Source organism: Periplaneta americana, chromosome 11 (genome assembly GCF_040183065.1).
Source record: "Periplaneta americana isolate PAMFEO1 chromosome 11, P.americana_PAMFEO1_priV1, whole genome shotgun sequence".
NCBI classification, from domain to species: Eukaryota; Metazoa; Arthropoda; class Insecta; order Blattodea; family Blattidae; genus Periplaneta; species Periplaneta americana.
In genome coordinates, this window is record NC_091127.1 from 5,118,300 (window position 1) to 5,144,524 (window position 26,225).

General features: G+C 34.5%; 1 long non-coding RNA gene across 3 annotated transcripts; it reads right to left on the reverse strand.

The window, feature by feature from the left end:
• Positions 1-2,771: 2,771 nt before the first annotated feature.
• Positions 2,772-25,931, reverse strand: LOC138708735 (uncharacterized). 3 transcript variants are annotated; one of them, XR_011334764.1, is made up of 3 exons: positions 25,827-25,931; positions 25,253-25,368; positions 2,772-2,854 (listed from the first exon to the last, which is right to left on the reverse strand). It is a non-coding gene; the product is annotated as an uncharacterized lncRNA (long non-coding RNA). The 3 variants fall into 3 exon arrangements; XR_011334765.1 differs by lacking the exon at positions 25,827-25,931 and adding an exon at positions 25,683-25,817; XR_011334763.1 differs by lacking the exon at positions 25,827-25,931 and adding an exon at positions 25,484-25,676.
• Positions 25,932-26,225: the final 294 nt, after the last annotated feature.

Sequence of the window (26,225 nt, forward strand, 5' to 3'; positions counted from 1 at the left end):
GTCATCTATCATCTGATACCTTCTTCTGCCCCGAACTCTTCTCCCATTCACCAATCCTTCCAGTGCATTTTTCAGAAGGCAGTTTCTTCTCAGCTAGTGACCCAACCAATTCCTTTTCATCTTCCTGGTAAGTTTCAGCATCATTCTTTCTTCACCCACTTTTGCCAACACAGCTTCATTTCTTATTCTGTCTGTCCACTTCACACGTTCCATTCTTCTCCTTATCCACATTTCAAATGCTTCTATTTGCTTTTCTTTACTTCGTCCTCTGCTTGTTGAATTTCTCGAGCATGGGGCCACAATCAATGCACAGAGTTATGAAGAAACTGAGGTGTTTCATTAAATCAAAACACCCTGTAATGCTATCGAACAGCATTATCCTTCATGATGTCTGCCCACATACTGCAAACTCCGTGAGGAATACAATTCAGAGATTTGATTGGAAACGCTTCAACATCCCCCCTACAGCCCAGATGTCTCCCCATGTGATTTTCACATTTTTGGAGAGTTGAAGAAGACATTCACAGACTAAATTTTGCATCGGACGAAGACGTATGTAACTGGGTAAAGAATTGTTTCGGTAAACATTCCACAAGCTTTTTAAAAAATGGGATTGATCATCTTGTCTCGCAGTGGGATAAATGTATTTTTAATAAAAAAGCCGCCCTAAATAAGGGTTCGAATAGATCGGCCTGCTAATCAATTCATGAAGAATAATCATGAAAACCAATTGTGTGACAATTTGAAAGGAAAAAGAAAACATTAAGATAAATGATACGAAAACATAGGAAATCATTTACAATAAAAGTTTGTTGGGTACAAATGATTACTAATTATAGCTAAGGATGATTTTAACACATGAGATCCTATGGCATCAATCGTTGCATCAGAAATTTTAAATTGTTTAAGTTGATTTAAAGTTTCGCATGGGATCGTGCCACGGGCACTGAACATGAGCCCAAAAACTGTCCAATGTGTGATGTGGTATTGTGCTCCGAGATGCTGACAACAAGGCTCATATGAATAAATAGTTTTGGAGATTACTTTTGAGATAATAAATTTTATATTATACTTTTTGACATCTGACCCATTTTCATTTGACTACCCCTCACATATAAACTGCCCTGGGTGGTAGAATATCTAATAAAAATTCAGCTCTGTGGACAGGTCCGCACACATTTCCCTACACAGACCAGTCCCAGTCCATCCTTTATCACTTAGATTCCTCAAGACAGGCACTCTGCACTACAGTCATTAAGCCAACGGAACATTACTTTCTGGGACCAGTCTGCATAGCAACTCTCTGTACATCAAGAATTGCTTTCTATGGAAGTTTACTGTGTAAGGATATGAATAGGGATCTATATATACAGACGTGGACAAATTATTAAACTAAATTAATTATATGTGCAACGAAGCTGTATTTATCTATAGAAATAATGAACAAAAATGTATTTTGCACAGAAATAATGAACAGAAAATTGAGTCTTGAGATTTCTAATTTTTTTGTGAACATTCCCTTATTCTTTATTAAGGGGACACTCAACTATATTTTGGAACTTTTTTCCTATTTGACCAATATTTTTCAAATTTGGAGAAAAAGTTTAATATACACATGGAAAGTAACATGCAAAATCTCAGCTCATTAGATCCAATACTTTTCAAAATAAAAAAATATTTCAATTTTTAATCAATCATTAATTGAAATATCACTTTTAATTATCATTTTTTATTTTTTGGCTTTGTGCATTTGACTGTGACTTCTCAATGAATAGGGGAAGAATTCTGCGTATTGATTTAGTTCTGTCACGTAAATTAGTGTAGAAATTTAATTTTTCATTTCTATGACACTTTTTCTCCAATTTTTAAGTTGAGTGTCCCCTTAACATACTGATTTTGTCAGGGATGCTGGAAACCAAAGTTTCACACTTTCTTTGAATATCATCTTCATTTAGCCAGATATCAGACAGTGCTTAAATGAGTCCATGTTTTGTTGTAAGCCTCTTTTTGTTCACTTTCTTCTTCAGTATAGACCACAGAGTTTCAATTTCGTTCATGTCCGGTCTTCTTGCAGGCCATGGGAAAATATCTTCTGCAGTATATAATTAAAACACCAGTAGTACCAACATAGCCAGAAAAAATATACTTAACCGTTAGCAAAATATACCAGAAGATGAAAACAATCATATTTACAACAATAGAGACTCTGTGAATTATATTGATAGTTGATATGACGAATTATATTATGTTTCCAAGAAAAAGTTTCAGTCTAATAATTTGTCCACGTCTGTATAAAAGGAGAAAAACTGAAATGAGGAAAGAGTACTGAGAGCAAATCATCAAAAGCCATAGATTATGATGTGATCCCTGCAGGAGATATTTACCACTATGTTATTCTATTCTATAGCCTAGGGGCTGCACAAAAACAGAGATAGAACTAAGAAAATATATTATAATAACAATAATAATAATAATAATAATAATAATAATAATAATGATGACAAAGCCTAAAACCGAAGCTAGGGACCAAATTTGACAACTTCTCCTTGGATCCTCACCATTACCCAAGAAAAATCAGGAAGAAGCCACTTCTGCTGAACTATGTTCATCAAGAAAGAACAAGCAACAAATTATAAAATTCTCTGATTCCAGCTTTATACCGGTGGTACGTATAAAAAAAGAGATTATTTTAATTACTACACAATGTAGCTCCTTGTTTATCGTTTTTAGGTTAAACAGTAAATTTTCACAGGCTCAATTAAAATTTATTACTTTTTCTTTCATTTACAGTAGGCCTAACTAGAGGAGTTTCATTTCATACTTAATCCAGGGTGCTGAAAACGTAAATACGGCCCTGGAAAGAAGAAATAATCGTAAAAATTTATGAGAATAAACCAAAGAACAGATTAAATACAAAAATGATAAGTTCTATGAAACACTTCACAGCAATATCCCCCTATTATTTTTAATAAAGCATGCTGAAAATATGTTTATTTTGAAATGTTTAACAGCTTTTGCAGCATTACATGGCTCTCATTACAATTAGAAAATTTATAAAATTATTTAAGCAAAATATAGATACATTATTTACAAACTAGTTTTGTTACTCATGTCTGTAAATCATCACATTTCTTCTTGTTTCTAATAAAAAAAAATAGAAGCTTATACGTCATTTAAAATGACAAATATACCTGAATTATTTCAATGGGCTAATAAATACTATTTCTATATCTACATTTTTTGCGTCCTTTGCGGACATAAATAATTTAAGATGATTTACAAAAGTATACATTAACCTTTTAATTCCTAAAGTGAACTACAATACTACATGCATAGCATAATATAGTATTGTATGCCAATTTTAGCAGAAAAATAATTGCACTCCCCTATTTCAGTCTGATTCCGTTACACATTACCTACAATAAATTCCAGAAGTGTCATAATCTGTTAATAAGCCTATCAGATACGAAATTGAATCAGTACCTTCCAAAACGCCATTTTTATTAGCATGTACAATACATTCGCGTCACACTTGATCCGAAGTACATGAGCGGGAGCAAGTCTGTAGAGCATGTGGTAAAATGAGGCATTTTAGATACGTAATGTCCGGCGTATTGCAATCATATAACTTTCATATTGTCGTGACACTGTTATTCCCGGAGTGACTCCTCCTCTTTGCTTACGTCTTAGGAAGTCAAGGCTCTATAAAGTCTAGGTAGGTAGTATCGTTCGCCATTTTTGTTCTTTCGTTGCCGAGCTACCAGACGAGGGATCTAGTTCCTGCACCGTTAAACATTATCATGTCGTAGCTCCTATGATAATAACATTAACATGTCGTAGCTCCTATGATAATAAATCAAACGCACTGTAATTCAGCAAATAACGTCCTCGTGTCCTTTCTGCGAACGCAAATGAAAAAGCCAAAATGGCGGGCGATTATATTAAGTATTTATCGAGCCTTAGGAAATACATAACGTCTTCATCAGCGAACGACAAGACTCACATGTTTAAATGTAGCCGACCTGCAACGTGATTGGCTGCCGGAAATTAAAGTGACGGGACTATAATTAATGGCATGCAACAATCTTCATTTTATTTCACTAACCTATGTTACAGTAGTTGCTGAAAGTGGTGTCCATTAGCATTCAGACAATCATAACTTAAACTGAGAGGATTCGATCCGACAATGGGATGGGGATCGGTGTGGCTTAGTGGATAGAGCATCAACACGTATAGCTGAAAACCCGGATTCAAATCCCGGTGTCAAAGAGAATTTTTCTCCATTCCACTCATCTTTCATCATTTCAGATAATTGTTCAAAAAACTGTGTATCTGCATACGATACCTCTCTGAATTTACTGTATCTTACAAAAATATCAGTCCTATTACCCGATTTGCTGTTACGGCACACCACATACAATCTTTTCATCATGCAGAGTCACTTCGAGAATTAATCGCGAATTTTCTGTGCACCAGAATCTATTGTTCTGTGAACATACATAACCACGTAAATGAAACCATTGCCTCGCCAGAGAAAATTATTAAATGTGGATCAACAATATCGTCAACAGTGTTTTGTAAAACCCAATTACAGAAATTCACTCAACTTTCGTTGTCACGCGGCCACTTGGACTACAGTAACTATGTAAGGTTTCAATTTTAAAAGTTTAGTAGCCATATGGACTGAAGTTTTTGATATACCTACTTCTTGTGCAACACGATGCAAAGATTTATTAGGAGAATATTGAAGTGATGCACCAATAAAAAATTAAATTATGGTTTATTTAACGACGCTCGCAACTATACAGGTTATATCAGTGTCGCCAGTGTGCCGGAATTTTGTTCCGCAGGGGTACTTTTACATTCCAGTAAATCTACTGACATGAGCCTGTCGCATTTAAACACATTTAAATGCCATCGACCTGGGCTGGAATCTAACCCGCAACCTCGAGCATAGAAAGTCAGCGCTATATCAACTATGCTAATGAGTAATTTACAATTCATGTTGGAAAATGTTCAGCTAAGCCTCGTGTTAATAGCATATATCAAAATATAATTAATTATTTATTCCGTCAATATGGCTTAAGCATTGAATTACATATGAAAGAAAACTATTGATGTGTTACATCCTATTTAATCTTGATACTAACATTTTCGCCCCTAATGGGGCATCTTCAGGTACAAGATAGAAGTATCATCTAAAATCAATTACAAACAAGTTTTACATTTGAAAATGCCATGATTAGAATGAAATATGACAAAGTGACAATATTATCCATACCAACATTAAATGTCCTGTCAAAATATTTAAAACAATGTGAATTTGCTTACCTATACAAAGTAATCTCCTTTTTGTTTTAAATTAAATTTGTTTTTAATATTTTGAGAGGACATTTAATGTTGGTATGGATAATATTGTCACTATGTCATATTTCATTCTAGTCATGGCAATTTCAAATGTAAAAATTGTATTGTAATTGATTTTAGATGATACTTATATCTTGTACCTGAAGATGCCCCATTAGGGGCGAAAACGTTAGTATCAAGATTAAATAGGGTGTAACACATCAATATTTTCTTTCATATGTAATTCAATGCTTAAGCCATATTGACGGAATAAATAATTAATCATATTTTGATATATGTTATTACACTACCAAGGCCAACTTGCACCAATATCATCAAGTTTTGCTTTCTGTTAGAACCTTTCATTTCGGCCTACGAATTTTAAGAGTTCAGCAATCCCGTTTGTCTTAATCTAATGACAAAGTTTCGAACTGTATCTCTATTTGGAGGTCGAATATCGAGGAATTTCTCTACAAATTGCCTACATACTTGTCGGCATGAATCTATTTTGACACAAGTTTCGTACATAAATATTCGCTGTTGTAGAGTAAATTTTTCAGCAGGAATTTCAGTTATCTAAACAACTAATTTAATGCACAGCACACATATTTCAAACGTATTTCAAATAAGTACACAAGCACACACACCTTCTATCACTAAAATCTCAGACTGTACTAAGCTGTGGCAATGATCGGTAACATACAGGCCTGCGCAGCCTTGAAGCATGAAGCAATCAGCGGTTGGGATCGTTCCGTATTCTTCGGATCAAGTGTGGCATGAATGCACTGTACAATAAAATTTTTAAGTGGCAGAATTTAAATCTCAGTCAGCAGCCTATTTCAATTTTGGCACAACAGGGTCTAAATGCAATTATACTTGTCCAAATCATTACTTCCAATGACTCATTATACAGGGCTAGCAAATTATCTCCCAGCTGGAAAACAGCAACACTGCTATCCCACAAACAATTGTGTAATGTATAAAGAAGACTCAGTCAAGGTGATCATCTAACAAGCAAACGTTCTGATGGGGGCAGATAAAAAAGTTAATTTTTTTTCTTCCACCATGTTAATAATGTCAAAAGAAGTGCTTATACAAATTTTGGCCACTCGACCGCAATTACGAGACCGTCCAGAAAGTGATTTTCCCTGGGGTCGTGTATAGGAAAAAGCACAGTTGCATGGAAATATTTATTGAAACAGATACAGCAATTGTTGCGCGATTTGTCAACATAGCCTCCACTGGAATTGAGACATTTGTCATACCATAGGATCAATTTTTGTGTCGTAGAAGTCAGCCGCCTCAGATCGGAACCAGCGTTTTAGTGCGTCTGCACCTCTCTCTGTTGATTCCATGATGAGAAATGTCTCAATTCCGATGGAAAATATGTTGAAAAATAGCTCAACAATTGCTGTGTCTGTTCAAATAAATTTGAAATTGTGTTTTTTTTTCTGTTAGCGGCCCCTGGCAAACTTATTTTTTCACGGCCCTCGTAATTGCGGTCAAGTGGCCAAAATTTGTATAAGCACTTCTTTTGACATTATTAACATGGTGGAAGAAAACAATTTAACTTTTTTATCTGCCCTGATCAGAACGTTTGCTTGTGAGTGGAAGCCATTTCAGGATATTTATTAATTTGGTAAGTGAACGTTTTAACTGCTTATATTTAATATTATTTTATATAAATAATTTGTGGTTTATCAAATCACAGATACTGCTTTGTTTCCATAACCAGCATATGGGAGTGTGGCCTGCTGATAACCAGGACTTCCACTTTCCAAGCCTAATATGAAAAAATTATGTGTAATTTAACTTCTAAATTAAACATGTTATAGTAAGGAATAGAAATAAAAAACGAAATAGTTTGCACACAATTTTTCTAAATATTTGTAACATAATATATTTATAGGATTATAAGTTTTATGTAACAAATAAATAATTTAATTACATGACAAATTATGCCACACACACTTCTTCTCAAGCTGCTCATATTCACAAGAGATAATTATTCATTTCAAGTGAATATAAAAAAAAATCGTCTGCAATCACAAAATTGGAAGAACTACTTCTGCTTATAACTGTTTTTGTGACTTATAATGTAAGAGGTACATTATTCCTATCGGTTCCGGACAATTGGCCACAGAAAATTGGTAACAGGGACAATTGGCCACAGAAAATTAGTAATAGGGACAATTCGCCACAAATAGACAATTTGCCACAATAGACAATTCGCCACAAATAGACTATTTGCACATTCCTTTGCCTTAATCCTTCCCCAGTCTACAGAATGATTCTTGTGTTCAGACGGTTCTTTGACGACACTGCTTCCATCATCTGATAACGTGACTGCTGCATTACACCCGCCACGCATGTCACAGCGCCAAACAACTTCTTATTTTCTCTAAGTCTCGTGTACATGTAGCCAAGATATATTAATTTGTCAGAGCCTCTTTCTGATTTTGTGAAGCGAATTTCTTCTGCCATAGTTCAGAATTAGTTTACAGCTTCTGGATTTGTCTTGTGTTACCAGAGAAATATATTATAAATTATTGCGAATTTGAGTATTACCTTCATATATTACAAGTTGTAGCGAATTTTAGTATATGGCCAATTGCCTTTCACACGAATTTTAATGTGTGGCTAATTGTCTTTGATAAGAATTTTAAGTATGTGGCCAATTGTCTTTGATAAGAATTTCAATTATGTGGCGAGTTGCCTCTGTGGCCAATTTTCTGTGGCGAGTTGTTCCTAACCCTATTCCTATAGATCAAATGTCCAATTAACAGAAAAATGCCTGCAAGAGAGACTAACCATCATGAACTGAGTTTGCTAAATTACTTTAGTTCCCAATCTCCACTTGCAAAAGGCATTCTCAAAATGCATTATTAATTTGAAAACTTAACGTAACATTTTTCTGTACCTTAATACTCTCCATCGTTAAGTAATTAATGAGGAAATATAAATATTCTCTTATACATACATCATACAAATGTGATGAAAGAAAATACATTTTTCACGTTTTAACGGTAAAATTATACAAAATCTCAGTCAGTACAGAGAATCACGTCATGGAGGTTAGTGTATTTAAATTGCAGACCTTGCTTGTTTCACATTCCACATTATAACACACAGATACATGGTTTTTAGTAAATAATATGAAATAAGCCTTCTCTAATCAATGGGCTTACTCTTAACTATAATAAACTTCAGTTCTTCCATGAATATGCTTATATTCCTCTCTTTGACACAATTTCTTAAAACGTTTTGACACCTGACAAGGTACAAGTGTCATGTAAGTTAATACTGAGGGCATGCACCTTGAAGCAAGAGGGTTATCACAACTATCACAATACAAGGTAATTATAGCAAGGAAGACTTATTTACGAGGCGTGTTCTTAAAGTAAGTTCCGTTTTCAATTATAGCCGTCACATCGCTGCAATCGTTATTTTGCGCATGCGTGTTTTCTTCTTCAGTCCTCAGGCAAGCTGAGCATGCAGTTTCAGAGCTTCAGTCCGTGTGTGTGGTTAGTTATGATCAGTTGAAATGTTTAAAGTGATCGAGCACCCCGCCAACTGTGAGATGCGGTCTGTTATCCATTTCTTGAATGCGAGAAACATCAAACCAGCTGACATTCATTGTCAACTTTGTGAGGTGTATGGTGATGATGCCATTAGTGATGGAATGGTCAGGAGATGGGTTAGAAAGTTCAACGAGGGCCGTGTCTCTGTGCATGACGAGCAGCGTACCGGTCAGCCATCTTTGATCAATGACGATTTGGTGCATGCTGTCGATGAAAAAATTCATGAGGACAGGAACAAATTGACCATCCCCCCCTACAGCCCGGATTTGGCTCCGAGTGACTTTCATCTCTTCCTGTACCTCATGAAGTTCCTCGGTGGTCAACGTTTTGATGGCGACGACACCCAAAATCTCATCTCGAAATTTGGCTGGGAACAAATTGACCATCCCTCCTACAGCCCGGATTTGGCTCTGAGTGACTTTCATCTCTTCCTGCACCTCAAGAAGTTTCTCGGTGGTCAACATTTTGATGGCGACGACACCCAAAATCTCATCTCGAAATTTGGCTGGGAACAAATTGACCATCCCCCCTACAGCCCGGATTTGGCTCCGAGTGACTTTCATCTCTTCCTGCACCTCAAGAAGTTCCTCGACGGTCAACGTTTTGATGACGAAGTGAAAACAGCAGTGCGGGAGTGGTTCGCATCGCAGGCAGGCGAATTCTACAATGAGGGGATAGAAAGACTTGTGCCACGACTCGATAAATGCCTCAATAATGGTCGAGATTATGTTGAGAAGTAATTGAAGTGTGGTGAATACAATGCAACAAAAATGGTTTATAAATATCTTCCCGTTTACTTACTACACCCTTTTGGAACTTACTTTAAGAACATGCCTCGTATTATTTACAAATATGTCTCGAATTTAACACAATAATAAACATGACAAATAAATTACTACAATACAATAAAATTATTCTTGTTATGTCTTATCCATGAATATCTTACACGCAATATGCACAAGATGTCGAATATTAGATGTGTAAGCATAATATACTGACAGACAAATAACAGTAAATGAAGAAACTATGAAATTATTGCAATAGAGATGTGTGTACCTCAACCAAACTTCCATCATCATATCACCATCTACATATTCCACCTGGACTTACTGAGATATAAAACCCAGTTGATTGAGGCATTCAGGTAGCAGTTTTCTTAATTATTTAAAAACTAAATTAATATATAAATATGAACAATTGGCTTTTCGTTTACAGTGCTAAACATTAAAACACAACTTATGAGTGATAGAGTTACATAAAAACTGCGTACACATGTTTAGGAAGATTTGCTAATTGATTTTATGACTTTTCTTCAGATGGTAGGAACACTTATGCAGTAATGACTATAAATTTGTTTTTAGAAAGTCATTTGTCTATGAATTTACAAAGTTACTGTTTATAGTTCGCAGCATTTTTCAGAGTATCAAAGCATATTTTAAGTAACTTGCATTGTATTTTATTTTAATGCAGTTGTACTTCATATTCTCTTAAGTACAACTTTATTTCCTATGTGAAATTAGGAGTGTAACCATAGTAACTATGGTTTATTGAGAAGAAAAGAAATTTACCACCCAGAAATATTAGTATGAAAAAACATTACTTGAAGAAACATGTTACAACAAAAAAAAAAAACTCAGTTTCACAAAAATCGGAAAGCAGACTAAAAAAAATATGTATTTTCCACGAGAATTAAAATGTGGTAGAACGAGTGAACTGAGTTATGAAGCTGAAGATATCAACAAGTAAACACAACACAGCCATCAGCAATGATTCGAGGCATAAATTAACTTATAGCAGTATAAAAAAACACCACGAAGTCAGAAAAAAAAAAGCTGTGAGATGAAGAAATGAAAACTTGAGAGATCACGAAGAAAAACATAAATCACTTCATTAATGGAGAAAAAAAATACCAGACAAAGGAACTAAATGATCTGACCTGCAAAAGTTTGCATAACACAACATCTTAGATTACCATATCTAATATGATAAATGTGAAATATGTTTCCAAATTACCTTAATATTGGCTATCTTGTTCTTTTAATCAGTACTAACATAATATTACAAATGCATCTAAATATTTACTATTATAAAGAAATATTTAAGAGTGTGCAATTCATATTTGAAATCAATGAGGTAAAAATTCAATACATCCTCACAAGAGCAGAGAAAAATTTCATCCAGTATGTGTACAACAGGCAGTAAAACAACCTACTACAGTTAAGGAGTTCAGTGTCACAGGAAGATTATGTACTGTCAAAGATACCATGAGAAATGACTAATACACGAAAGGTCTTCAAATCTATCTAGGTTTAATTTATCCCCAAGCAAGATGAAGCACTTTGCCACAAAGTCAATAAAATCGAGATTTTGCAGGTTATTAATCTTAGTGTATTTCCATAACTTGGATCTGAAGTGTTTTTGGAAGCCAATAAATATGAGTAGTGCTCTTTTCTGGAGAAAAAGGTGGTGGAACTCTTTAGAATATATTATCGCAGACAGGAAGACGATTACAGTCCAGTGCATGGGAATTTTGTCGTTTTTAACCTCCTTTTCATTTAACCTAGGTTTAGCTTATGACTTTCAAGGTCTAAGTGGACTTCAAAGAAAAATTATATTAAGAAAATTATTAACACATTCTCAGTGCCATGATGAAAAATACAACAAGAAAGGTACTTGAATGCCATTCCATCGCAATCTGCCGGAAAAAAAGCACAGGGAAAAACTATAATTAAATATGTTATAATGAAATATGCTCATATATGTTTCTTACTTACTTACTGGCTTTTAAGGAACCTGGAGGTTCATTGCCGCCCTCACATAAGCCCGCGATTGGTCCCTATCCTCAGCAAGATTAGTCCATTCTCTATCATCATATCCCACCTCCCTCAAATCCATTTTAATATTATCTTCCCATCTACGTCTCGGCCTCCCTAAAGGTCTTTTACCCTCCAGCCTCCCAACTAACACTCTATATGCATTTCTGGATTCGTCCCATACTTGCTACATGCCCTGTTCATCTCAAACGTCTGGATTTAATGTTCCTAATTATGTCAGGTGAAGAATACAATGCGTGCAGTTCTGTGTTGTGTAACTTTCTCCATTCTCCTGTAACTTCATCCCTCTTAGCCCCAAATATTTTCCTAAGAACCTTATTCTCAAATACCCTTAACCTATGTTCCTCTCTCAAAGTGAGAGTCCAATTTCACAACCATAAAGAACAACCGGTAATATAACTGTTTTATAAATTCTAACTTTCAGATTTTTTGACAGCAGACTGGATGATAAAAGCTTCTCAACTGAATAATAATAGACATTTCCCATATTTATTCTGTGTTTAATTTCCTCCTGGGTATCATATATGTTTCACATAAAAATATTAAGACTGTGAACATATTAGTATGCCACCTTCTATGCAGAAAGAAATATAGTGTCATTGCACAATTAACCTATTTCTGTTTGTCTTTGTGTCATTCAACAGATGATGCCAATACATTTCAAGCAGTGATTCATATATAAAGAGAGTAACAAAATAATGGGGTTATAGCAGAGATGAGTAGAAACATAAGCTTTTGAGAAGGGAATGTATATCCATTGCAGCCTTGTTTTGGAGCTATGCATCTGCAATACTACTTCTTAGAACTTGCAGGCAAACAACTTATTAAGGGTACTGGTAGAGTTGGCAACAGTTTTAGCATATAAATATGAATACATGAATTATTTTTTTCCTCTGTTTCTATCAAACACAGACTAATGTCCTTTGCACCGTGTGATAAAGAAATGTTGGTGAGTTGTGAGCTGGCCATAGACACAAATTATCTTTCATTGTTTTAATACAGGAATGGCAGAAAGGAAAGTCTATTGAATTTGCGATTGTCAACAGTTAGGAACACCTATTACAAAAAGTTTTAACCTTTAAGCAGTCATGCATGACCACCCCACCTACTTAAACCGTTATCTCGAGTATGCAAATTCTGATTTCAAAAATGTTTATGGTTGTTGTTGCCATACCAATTCCAATAAAGGTACTGCAAGTTTCAGAAGTACAGGATTATTAATATGTAATTACGAACTCCATAATATCTGACTGGGGTGTTCACAACACCCCGTGTGATTACTTTAGGATTAATCTCATACTTTTCAAACTCCCTCTCCCCATGTCAAAAACATAAGCCTATTATTTGATAAAATGAGTGGAATAAAATAAATTACTTATTAAAGAGAAGAGCAAATAAGTACATACATTCTACTGTAATGTTTATACTTTAAACCCAAAATGTATACCTCTAAAACGGTAGTTGTTAATATACTTACTTACTGGCTTTTAAGGAACCCGGAGGTTCATTGCTGCCCTCACATAAGCCCGTCATAGGTCCCTATCCACTGATACTTTATATGCATTTCTGGATTCGCCCATACGTGCTACATGCCCTGCTCATCTCAAACGTCTGGATTTAATGTTCCTAATTATGTCAGGTGAAGAATACAATGGGTGCAGTTCTGTGTTGTGTAACTTTCTCCATTCTCCTGTAACTTCATCCGTCTTAGCCCCAAATATTTTCCTAAGCACCTTATTCTCGAACACCCTTAACCTATGTTCCTCTCTCAAAGTGAGAGTCCAAGTTTCACAACCATAAAGAACAACCGGTAATATAACTGTTACAGATGCATTATTATTTCATTAATAAATCATTTTTTAAGAAGACAGAGTGTTATTAATAAAAAGAAAAGTACTCTGAAGCTCAAATGCTTGTACTTTCACGATGCATACTGTTGATATCCAACTGTAATACATGGATGAATGAAACAATCAATGAATAAATGAATAAATTAATTAACCAATCAGCAAATCAATCAATGAATCCATGGCTGAATCGATGGATGGATCGGTGTATGATTGATTGGATGTAGTGGGAGAGAAGAATTATCAATTAAATGGTAGGCCTACACAATGATAAACGCGTCCTTGAAAGGGCTCTTGTAACTCCTGCATGGCTCAATGTTGTCTGTCTTTGCTGTCCATCCACAAAGAGTGAGAACTAACTCGAATATTTGTTAAAACCGAACCTCATACACTCCCCAAGATGGAAGAGCTTTGCATACTGACTACAGTGCCAGGCATTCAATAGCAATATTATGATTTCTATTTTCCATAACCAGTTGTGAACAACTCTAATTTATATACATGTTTTTGGGGTGAATATTGCCAGGGGCGTTATGTACATTAAAATTTATTTTGATTTTTGGAATACTGTATAGGTGTAATAACATCTGCAGATTGCACACCGCAAGTATCGCAACACTTGCTCGTTTCTCGGAGCTACAGGAAAGACGTAGAAATAGCGAGAATATGATGCGCGCGCAAGTGCCTTCCTCCTTGGTCCGTCCTAGGCGCACATGCTTCTGTTATGTGGTGTTTGAAGCTCTGGTCCGAGAGCTACACCAACGACTATTTAACGTTACACAGAGCAGTATTGACAGCGGGAATGTGCTGTGCAATGTAATTGTATGAGCGGAATGCATGTGTTAGCTGCTGCATGTATTATTAATTCTTAAACATTAATTTGAAACATTGCAATGAGTTCGGAATTGTGTGTTATTGAAACCTTATTATTAAATCCATTTTTCCGAAGAACTATTCAAGATAAGACATACATTATAGAGAATATGTGCGCTCGTTCTGTGCAGCTCAATACAACAATATGCATTGGTTGGCAGGGTCGAAAAAAAACTAAATAAACTGTTTTGTTGGCCATGTTTGTTATATTATATCGAACTTCTACATCTGGTAAGCGAATATGATCCATGACTCATAATGATTTCATAATTATAAAATAAATTATTTATGTGGGTCTGATTATTTTTATTAATTATGAATTATATATCCTCCCATCTTCCCCTATGAATAAAAGAGCAAGCCTAACTTTCGTGACTAGCATTCGCTCCTGAATATTACATAAAAATCCGGACTCTAGTTATCACACGCATTTGTCAAATGATGTGGTATCAGCATGATGGGTACATTGCCCACAACCACAATCAGAAAGCATTTGTGTATATGCTGCATCATCAATAAGGAATTTGTACTATAATTAGTTCAATCACCAGATCTCAATACTTCATTAATTTCTGCAAGGAGTGAAGTTCTAGCATAGTACTCTGTAAACAATCAACTGTCTAAAGATTATGTAGCTGCAGGTACTTAAAAATAGCAATTTTATATGTTCATAGCATCCAAACAAAGTCCCAGTGTATAGATTTCCTACAGCTCATGTAGCTCCCTTCTCTTTTCTCCTCTGACAATCGCATATAGCTTGGCTCCATAATTTTTTTACACCCTGTAAATTTCCCTTATAACATTTTTCCGATGTGTTAAACAAAAAAATAAAGAAAAACTTAATGCAATCAGTGGCGTAGCATGGAAAATAAAAATGTACAGACATAGCACTATTAAAAGACATGAAATTATATATATATATATATATATATATATATGTATATTGCACAATTAAGGAGTCAATTATTGTTTAAGTACTCCCTTGCAGATTAGCTCCATCTTACGAGTCTTTTCTTCATTACAAAATGTCTTCTCAAAACTTGGATTCCTACTTTACAAATGACAGTTTTTTTTTCTTTGGCAAGTATAACCAGATGTGACGATCTTCAATTCAACATTGAATTGCGTAAGTTTTTATAATTTTCAGTGTGCTCGATCTCTTGGTGGAGGCACAAAGAACTACAACTGTCAAAGTTATAATTGGAAGTTTCTTCACAGATGTTCTGAAGTTTGTGGTACAAAACATAATTTACAGGTAAAAGTCTTATCATTATCACTATCCATGTTGATTACTTCATTCTAAGTGCTTCAATGCCGAACACATTTGGAAACAGAGCTGTAAGCTTGCTGAATTGCAGAAAATTTGTGCCATTACACCTCAAACTGCACATTATTTCGTAACTATACAGAAGTTTGGCTATCAAACTGTCCAAACTTGATGTTCAAATGTGTTATTTATGATTTCATAAAATGGTTCCTCTCAAATACTAAAAAGTCCAGATTTTATGTTAATCTGTAGCAAATTAACGTCATCCAGGATCCCAGTTTTCCAAATATAGTAGTAGTAATCTATTGCCCAAATGCTTAGATATATTCCATTTCAGTGGCGGTGCGTCAATAAGAGCACAAGAGCACGTGAACACCTTGTTTCCATTAATGCACGACTAGTTTTATTATTTAATACCGTATTGACGTAGTGGGGATGTATAATATCAGGATCGAGTATTTTAAACTTCCCGCATAATCTTGCATAAACTTCATATGTAAACTTGCCAACATCCGTTTACGTACAAGCCGTGATCTTTTCAAGAAGGTTACAGAAATTTCACGCGTGCGCAGGAGAAAATTGTCTTTTGCTGGCTGCTTATGACTCGTCAAGAGCACAAAGCATTAAGTGAACAGTGAATCTATCTCACAGATGTCAGGTGCATCGATGCCTATCGTTTACGTGCTATATCTCGAGGAGAAAATTTAATAAGTCTGTATTTTAGCCTGCAGGTGTCAGCATCTCACTGTCTGAACATTTACTTTATGTGGATGTGTGTACAGTGCTGCTACAAGAGTGTAGCTTGTGAATTACTATACTTCAGTGTCAGCATATAGCATAGTTTGGCTTTGAAAGACGTGCTGGCTGAATGTGATGGTGGTATGAATTTAAATATCTGTATGGTGGTGTATATTATTTAAGAATAATATTTACTGGCATGTATTTATAGTAATCAATCTATGTGAATGGGATTACAGTACTGGTATAGGCTACAGTGTATCAGTGTGTTGTGAATCAAAATATATTACTGAACACACGCTTTTGTAAATTGTTTTATATATTAATTTTTAACAAACGTAAACAATGAACTCTGTTCAAGTAATTTTGAAGAGTAAAGAACTGGGTAAACTGGCTTTCCAAGAAAAATTGGAAATAAAAAGACTGGGTTTTATTATTATTATTATTATGTTGTTTTGAATTTATATACGGTTTTTTCGACAGTGAAACATTGGAATCATGACATTTCATATTAGGCTAAAAACGTATGATTTGAAATTCGCTTCGATTTTGGAACACACATAATATTTTATCACGAGCCGCCACTGTTCCATTTGCTTTCTTGCTTCCCAATAAAGTCCAGCCAGCGTTCTTGTAGGGGACATCTTGAGAGCTAAACAACTCCAAAGGTGATCCTTATTCTACACAATAATGTTGTTCTATTTCAAAATACACCCTTAAAAACTGCACTTGCCCCTATATGACATTCGCAGAAGCTTCTTCCATTGCTACAAACTTCAGTGTCTCCTCAATAACTCTTCATGTTCTTGGTGTTCTCTAAATTATTTTGTTTTCTATGGTGAAGTCTTTTCGAGAATTATTTTCCTCATACTATAGCACCTTTTACTCTTGTAGTTTCTACAAATTCCGTTTTTACCTAGTCTGCAGAAAAGCTCTGCATTTCGTATATAATTTCTTCTTGTTGCGTGTTTTTAACTTTAACTCCAAATATTCTTTATTACAAAAATTCCTCTCTAAAGTTCGTCACCATCCCAACAATTATCAAACAGTAATAGCAAATTAGACTATTTTTATTATTCTCATTATCCACATGCAAAATATACTTTTACACCGACTGTCTCGAAATATCCTTCTAAATTACTCATTCTGTTGCACCGAATCCAATAGAAATCTACCTTTTTTAACCATCTCCTTGCTTGAATGTTAAGCCTAAAGTCAAGGAATATGCTAATAGAAAAAAATGAGTGTAACAAAAATGGCACATACTTCCTCAAAAGTCTTTTACATGCTTAAAAGACACATACATATATGAAGTAATTTACTGTGTATCTAAAGAAGAAGACACATTTTCATCTTCTGGACTGCACATAAAAATACGTTCTTTATAATCCCAAGAATTGATACATTTCACTTCATTTATAAAATTGTACAGCTAAAGTAGAATACTGCAAAAAATTCCTTAAATTTCCATGTTACACCTCTTCGGTTATTGTATTGAATTCTAATATTAATTTGGTATTTACAAAAATAAAAAATTTATAAGAATATGCATAGGTATTAGTCCTTCAAAACAGAATTGTGTTACTGCAAACAAATTATTAGTTGAAAATAATTCACGGACATCTCTATCGAATACAAAGCAAATTCTGAGAACTACGAAGAACAAGTACTGATGTAAAAAATTAAAAATAAAGTTAACAACTAATTTCCATTGAATCACTATTATGTTTTTATTTCAATCAAAACATGTGTTAACTTCTGTGTAAAATGATTATACTTCAAGCACATCATTTCCTGTGAAATTCTCACAGATATTGTATATGAAAAAATACGTCCAATATTAGAAATCATTGAAAACAACTTTTTCGACATCAGGAGACAAAGGCCTATAATATTTCAGTGAAAATCTCGAAATCAATCTTTAGTGGCATTAAAATACCTATTTACAGTTGCTATAACAACAAAGGAACACCACAGTACTTCCTTTTTTTTGTATTTCATATACCGGTAATAAAAAGGAAATTCAATAAGTCTCATTTTCCAAATCATTCGTTATCAATTCAGACTCACCTAACTAATTGGAACTGAAGTGACGCTTGCTTAATACCGTTTACTCACAAAAGTCTGAAATGATATGAAAGAAATGTCTTTATCACCATAATCACAATGTAAGGGCAGTGAAGTAACAGCAGGGTAGCTGTGGACAATGTTACACATTGCTGCCTGTCACCAAAAGTCTGCACATAGTGGTTTATCACATTAGTCACTCGAGGAGGCTTATGTGGGTTTCTTGTACCTGCAGTCTATGTTAAGGTAAGAAAATAACCATAAAAAGTAATATTGTGGGACATATTGTAGTCATATATAAGGAGCAAACTTTCAAAACTTTACATATCCATTTTCAGAAAATACACTTCAGATTTTAAAATCTTGCATCTCTGCAATACACAATAGTAATATGCGTTACAAGAGCGGTATGTTGAAGTTTTCATGTTCGAGGAAAAGTTTGAAAAAGCGAAACGTAGTTGAGCTTTTTTAATTTCCGAGAATTGAAAGAAAACAAACCGCTCGTGTATCGTACATTATTTTGTGCGAAGATCGTTTATTACATACCTGAAAGAGGAATTTCTAATTAGTTGCAATGAAATCTCCATCTTAGTTTCTGTTCAATGACGGCAAATTTGCAAAACAAAAATATCTACCTTCAACATTGTTGCTTTAAAATGTTTTCTGTGTTTACTATACTCCAGCAGGCCGTGATATACGTGTCTTTTTTTTTCCCCCAGTCTATGATGAGTCTGGAATCTTGTTGATTTTTTCACGGCTTCCTTAATGTTACTTGCATCACGAAAGCAGTAACTTTAGTGGAGTTGTAGAGTTTACTTAATTTTTGCAAATATTTAAAAACAATAATTTAGGTGAAATTGCAGTGGTAAGTTTCCAATTTATAATTATTACTATATTGAATGTCTGTAAAAATAATGTTAAAAGCCTAAAGCAGTAAAATCAATATGTCACTTAAGCAGTAAGAAGAGGGAAATTGTTATGTGTGTTAGGTTGGGAATACTGAATGTGGAATTTTAGATTTTCCGCGGATTGGTTTTGTGCGGAAACCAAGCAAATACGCACGATCTCGCACAAAATATTTTATGTGGTGAAATATTAAAGATTTTTTTTTGCTATAGATTCTTACCAAATTTCACAATCGAAAACAAATCGTTTATTATAAGGACACATATCTGTAGCATTTCCCGAAAAGTGGCATGACAAGTTTTTAAAGTTTGCTCCTCATATTATGTACTACGATATTGAAATCAATTGCTTCCTTTTCATCTCTGAGCACACATTGTCTGTCTATCTTATCTTGCTTGATGCCACTGGTAGGGATAATACTGCATTAATTTTGTTGAAGTTCCTTTGCACCATAATAACGCACTTTAATCTAATATAAGTTTGATCACAATCACACATCTGCCTTATAGATAATCATTCTCATCTAATGTTTGTGGCTCTATTATGATATTAACATTGCAAATGGTTAACTAAAGCAGAACAGGAAGTTAACTGACACAAAATTCGTCTGTCACTTTTCATATATTGCCATGACAACATAATTTACTTCCAGCATAGAACTTAACTGTAAAGGTTATACTACATACAATCACTTTCTGCTGAATCAACTTGTGTGGAAAAAAGGGGAAATCGCCTTTAGAAAAGAGATAAATCGAAGTGTAAAGTAATTATATGCCTCAGAGCAGTGTTGCCAATGTGTGCACTAAAATTCTTATGAAAATGAAAACTATATACCAGTATATAAAAATATAAAAAATCGAAGGGGTTCAAAGATCTCCTGAGCGGTATGATGGCTACTTATATTTTATTAAAATAAATGCACTCGTTTGCTTTCACCCTAAAGACTGTGACAAGTTCACAATCATTTCTATTATTTCAAGACAACATGGAACCACTGCAAGTATACAAATGACTATTTCTTTAAACTTAATATACAAGCTACATATAAATAACTCCACTGTGAATATTTCACTGCAAAATGTATACTTTTAGACGTATATCTTACAACTGAATGGAGAAAAGTTATTCTCCAAATCATAGTGAGGCACATCCCACTGTTTTCACCCTAGAAACTACCCATTCTTCATTTGTCATATATACATCATGCTAACTGTATTGTACTGCCGAAACCAGAATATTTACGCTCATAAAAATAGCTATGCCCTATATTTTATTATACATGTACATACTTCAAATCTGTTCATTAATCACGTTTCACAGTCGTCCACAGTTATTTTGGGAACTTTCAAATATAACTTTTTATACAGAGAGATCAGACGAGGTCTGGACAGGAGCGATAGGATTTTAACTGTGCGTTGATGACGTTCTTGCAATGGGGAATGAACAGTTTAGAGTCATGGTGATACAACAATACAAGTTTTCATAATGATGATGTAAACATGCATGTGTTTGACCTGGCTTGTGTCAAGGTTAGTGAATCAGTCTCTAAATGACTGGCAAGTGACACGATACATATGATACAGTGTTTTCTTGTGCATTTAAAGTGAAAGTGTAAAAAGTGTAAAACAGTGGCGGCTCCTGCATATTTTTTAAGAGGAGGAAAGAAGTTAACAGCGCAAAATGATACCTTGAGAGAAACATGCTACAAATTAGCCAACATGCATACATGTAAGACCAGGTAGTGTTGGGGTTGGCCTTCCCTTTTGTATAGCAATAATGTTTTTTGTAAACTGAGTTTACTAAATTGTCCAAAATATAATATGTTTTCACTTCCAATCATTGTTGAATAATTGCACAAATTAACAATTACAAGGAAATTCACAACCTCGCAGCATTTTTCACGCACACTACAGCATCACACGTGTTGGAAGAGACTGTAGTCCGGGTCAGGTTACTTCATACCCTAAGGGTGAAACCTAACTATTTTTCCATTACTACATATGCTAGTGAATTGTGGTGATTTTCTAGTTTGCAGCTTGAATTTTCTTTTGCCAACTTCGTTTCGAATTTCGATACTGACAAATGCTACAAATGGTAGTAATTTTGTAACTGGTATGTTGGCAGCTGAGACAAATGTTGTTGATACTGGAGTTTCATGAAATTAAAATTGTACTAGATTTCTGAGCCAGTTACTGGAAGCTAGTGAAATTTGAACATACTAATAATTAATGTATATCAGTATTAATATTAATATATAATAGTTATTTTATGTGTTGCATTGTGGTTATAATTCAAGACTGTAGTCAGGTTAGTACTAATTTTATATGGTCAAACAAAATACATTTTTAGGTTAGATCTCGTGAATCAATTGTTTAGTCAAACCAATGAATTTCATATTGCCAGACAAAATACATAACATGGTGATCCCTTTCTCGTATAGTTGGCTACGAAAATATTTACAAATTATTGAATTATTTAGAATAACCTCCCAACATAAAGGTAAAGTACAGTAAGTAAATAAGTCATTCAGAATCGTGTGATATCTGGTAACAGTTGGCAACACTGACGAGATGGTACTATTTGCTGTTTAGGAACTGTTCTTACGTGATCCTCACTATAGCTACTAACACATTTCCGGAACCGTTTTACAGAAATGAGAATGAGAAATAATCTGTTAGGAAAGCAAGAACACTGCACCCACCCACGTGGTCTGTGTTGCCACATATACATTTTACAAGTTCAGTATCACATGCTTTTGAAGAATATCAGTTCTTGTAAAGTCATACTACCATTATTGTTCAAAGCTGCCGGTGGCCGATTAATTTTTTTATGTTAAAAATAATGTAGTTTGCGGTACTTTCAATTTCAAATATATTTGTACAAAACTGAAAACTTGGCTGTTGTCCTGTCTAGTAGACAATGAATGGAAGTGAATTTCAGAGGCCAAAAAGATCTGCGATACCATCTTAGAACTACTTCCTCTTTGTTTTATATAAATCCAACTTCAACTTTCAGATATCCTCGAAAGTTTCAAACCATGAATATAGCTTATATAAAGTGCAATGAATAATATATATTGATTTATAATTTTAAAAAAAGTTTATATGGTGCCTTTCATAGCTTTGCGTTAAAACTGTTTTTATAGTGTCTCCTCCTAGATGACGTGTTATAGTCTGGTTGAATGCAGCAGTTACAGAAACTTGTACGGTTGTATCACCGTGACTCTACACTGTCCGTTCCTCACTGCGAGAGCATTAGCAGCGCAAAGTGAAAACCCTGTCGCTCCTGTCCACACCTTAGCTGATCTCTCTGTATAAAACCTAAATATAAATATGGGTAATTCTTTAGAATTATTTATAATAAATAAGAAAATCATAGAATGAATTCATATTCTTTCTGTAAGTAAAAGCCATATAAAAGTAATAAATGATGAAGCATGAAATAGGCTACTTCATAAGACTGAAGTACAAAGAAAAAGGCCCATTCACAATTAAAATTAAACATAACCGTAACATAAACACAGAAGTTTGCGCCCAGGCTACCAAATGGGATCATTCACAATGACTCACATAAACACTGACATAAACATTACCGTAAGACGTTAACATGAAAGTTTGCAAACTCCAGACTTTCACTGTTCCAGGCGCCATCCACTACTCTCTCGGAAGGAAGTCCACATTTCCCACCAGAATCAAGAGCAGACTTCCAATGGACCTCATATTATAATCAAAATTTATCATCATACCAACCTATGTAAATAATTATTTATTAAAAATTATTTTTGTTCATTGAGGAGCCCAAGCTAGGCTGCCCTCAATTCAGTGTCATATATTGTATTTATATTTTATTTAGAAATGATCTGTATAGCACTAAATGCGCTGATCGATCAGTAAATTATTAAAAAAAAAAAAAAAAATTTCATGCTTATGCTTACGTGATTTGCAAACAGAACACAATCGCGGATCGCTGAAATGTACGACAGAATATGAGGAAATGGCGTCGTGTTTATGTTTCCATGGTTACCAAGTATGTTTGCTGTTATGTTTATGTTCCCATCGTGAATGATCTTGATTTTACCGTAACGTTTATATTCTTAAGTTAAAGCTTACATTATGTTTAATTTTCATTGTGATGGGCCTTTACAGTTCGATAAGATAAATAGACATTATGTATAACTTAGTGGAAATAGATATTATCTACACTATTTTAGCACAATAAATGAAACATCACATGCACTCAGCATGAAAACAGAATATAAGTAGCCTATAAATTGTAGCGAGAACTACGTAATCTTGGTAAACAATCCCACTTTAACTCCAGTACTTCATTTTCCTTTACGTAATTGCACGTAACTAAATTTTAAATCTATCGTCATAAAAAAAATGTGTTTTACGATCGTGAACATATTTGGAGAAAAACACAAATCTGCCACAGTTTTACTGGTAAATGTTCCTTGGAATTAAATTTTATGCCCATCTTTAGATCTATCTACAACACTTCCGAACTCTGTAAAAGATAGTTCAATACATATCCTATCAAAATATGTCTTAATGAATGGAAGTGGAACATAAATAATATTAATTTTTTCTTCTTGCACAGGACACTAATCTCATTAGTATAATGATATAAAAAGAATTAAATCAATGGAAGAATCTTTGTACATATTCATAACTGGTATAGTTACAATTATTACAATACACTACGGAATTCATTCCACGTAGGAATCTCAAAATATATTAAATTTCAAGACCGCATTACTTTCTAAACTTCCTTGGCATGCTCTGATTTGTTATCTTGTGATGATGTTAACTTTGGATTAAGTGTTTGCATCTCTATATGATCATCTGACGTTGTGCCAGGCAAATAACCATTACTACCAGTCCGATGAGTTTCTTCTTCAAAAGAACAGTGCCTTCGCACTAACTCGTCGAAGTCCGGATAAATCCCTCGCATTACGAACACGATACCGAAAACATTCTTCATCAGAAATATGGATGCATTATGTCCATATGAAAACCACAGGTACAGACGCACAGCAAGGTATGGAATGTCTATCAGGCATAAATGAAGAAGATTATAAACAATTTTCAATGGTAAAGACAAGCGTTCAGACACTAGATCTGACAAACTAAGTTTGTACACAGCAAGTGTTGGAAGAATGAAATTGAATGAGCAAAGAACAAGCACTGCATTCTCCAACGTGAATGTCAATACCATTTTGGTTTCATTCACCAGTAATAAGGCTAGAAGACTCACAGTGTCCAAAATTTCAATTCCTGTTTTAGCGCACAAAGAAGTTACGTATGTATACCGAGGACTGTCTCGTGGTGCCCAATTGTGACCTTCTACAAGTAAAAGGAAAATTATTCCAGATGTTGCAATTGTTACTTGAAGTAGCTGTGGCCCGAATACGGCGTCTGTTTCCAAAGTGTCTGGAATATCAGTTTTGAATATCATCATTACTTTAGACAGCAAAATCCCTGTATAAAATAACCATGACACGTAGCTTAATGGTAATACTCCCAGCTTAGATGTAGGAAATTTGCTTCCGAACACCTGTTTTGGGGAGTATCGATAGACTCTGTCTTCTATGGATACATCTTCACTTGCTGTTAGATACTGATACGCAATTGTGAGCGTACCAAGAAATGCAAATAAGCAAGCAAAATCAGCAAGAAACCAAAAATATGGAAATACAGTATTACTGTAATGACTTATGAGGTAAAAATTTAGAATTGTTCCTTGAACAACAAGCAGCAATGTCATAAATGTCGCATCCATTATATGTAATACCATTTTCTTTGGTAAACAACACCATATAGGGTTGGAGTCCGTTTCAGATGCCATGGCGGGTGAATATTATTCGTATGGATGAACGAAGAGCAGTTTCCCCACAATAGCGCAGGTACCTGCAAAGAACGATTCTCATAATCATAATTCACATTATGTACACTACTTTCTCAACAAATACAAAATATATATGTAAAATAAACAGAATAAGCCAAATAATCAACTAATACTTGCCAATACTATACCATTACTCCAAAAGTAAAACGTAACAAATGTACACTTTATCTAATAAATGTACTTCAATTACTATATTTATTACTTCAAACCGAATTTATTATAGAGCACATGTTATAGAATACTGCAGCACATGAAATATGTAATGAATCATATCAATTTACTAAATTCTTAGTATATTACTACAACTACACATTACCACAAGATGTACTGGTCTGGTTCGTAAACAAATCCATCGAATCCTCGCGATTAATTATCGCAATTAATATGATCTTGAGACTCTTTGAAAAGAATCGAAATCAATTTCACACAAGGCCGTATGATGGCAGCAACGTCGACATACCTGAGTAGACTTGTGAGAAATAAAACCAGTACAATCCGAACCGATCAGGATTTTTTAGGACTTCTGCTTGGAACAGTGACGTTACTTACCCGCTTGGAACTACAGCGCTACGTTGCCAATTTGGGCTACGACGCAATCAGCTGATGCTAGCTACCAAGACGTTAAAGTTTTCATTGACAATAAAATTGACGCGAAGGTATACAATATTACAAAAATCGACAGAAAATGAAACACATATTAATAGCTGACACAGTGTGGTTCCAAGAGAGTTCTTCAGAACTCACCACGATGTGGGTGGGAACTATAGCATTGGCAACTCAGTCGTTGTTACCATAGCAACAGTCTTCATTTGTTTTTTCCCATCGCAGCGCTGAATGTCACATCTTTGTACGTACCAAC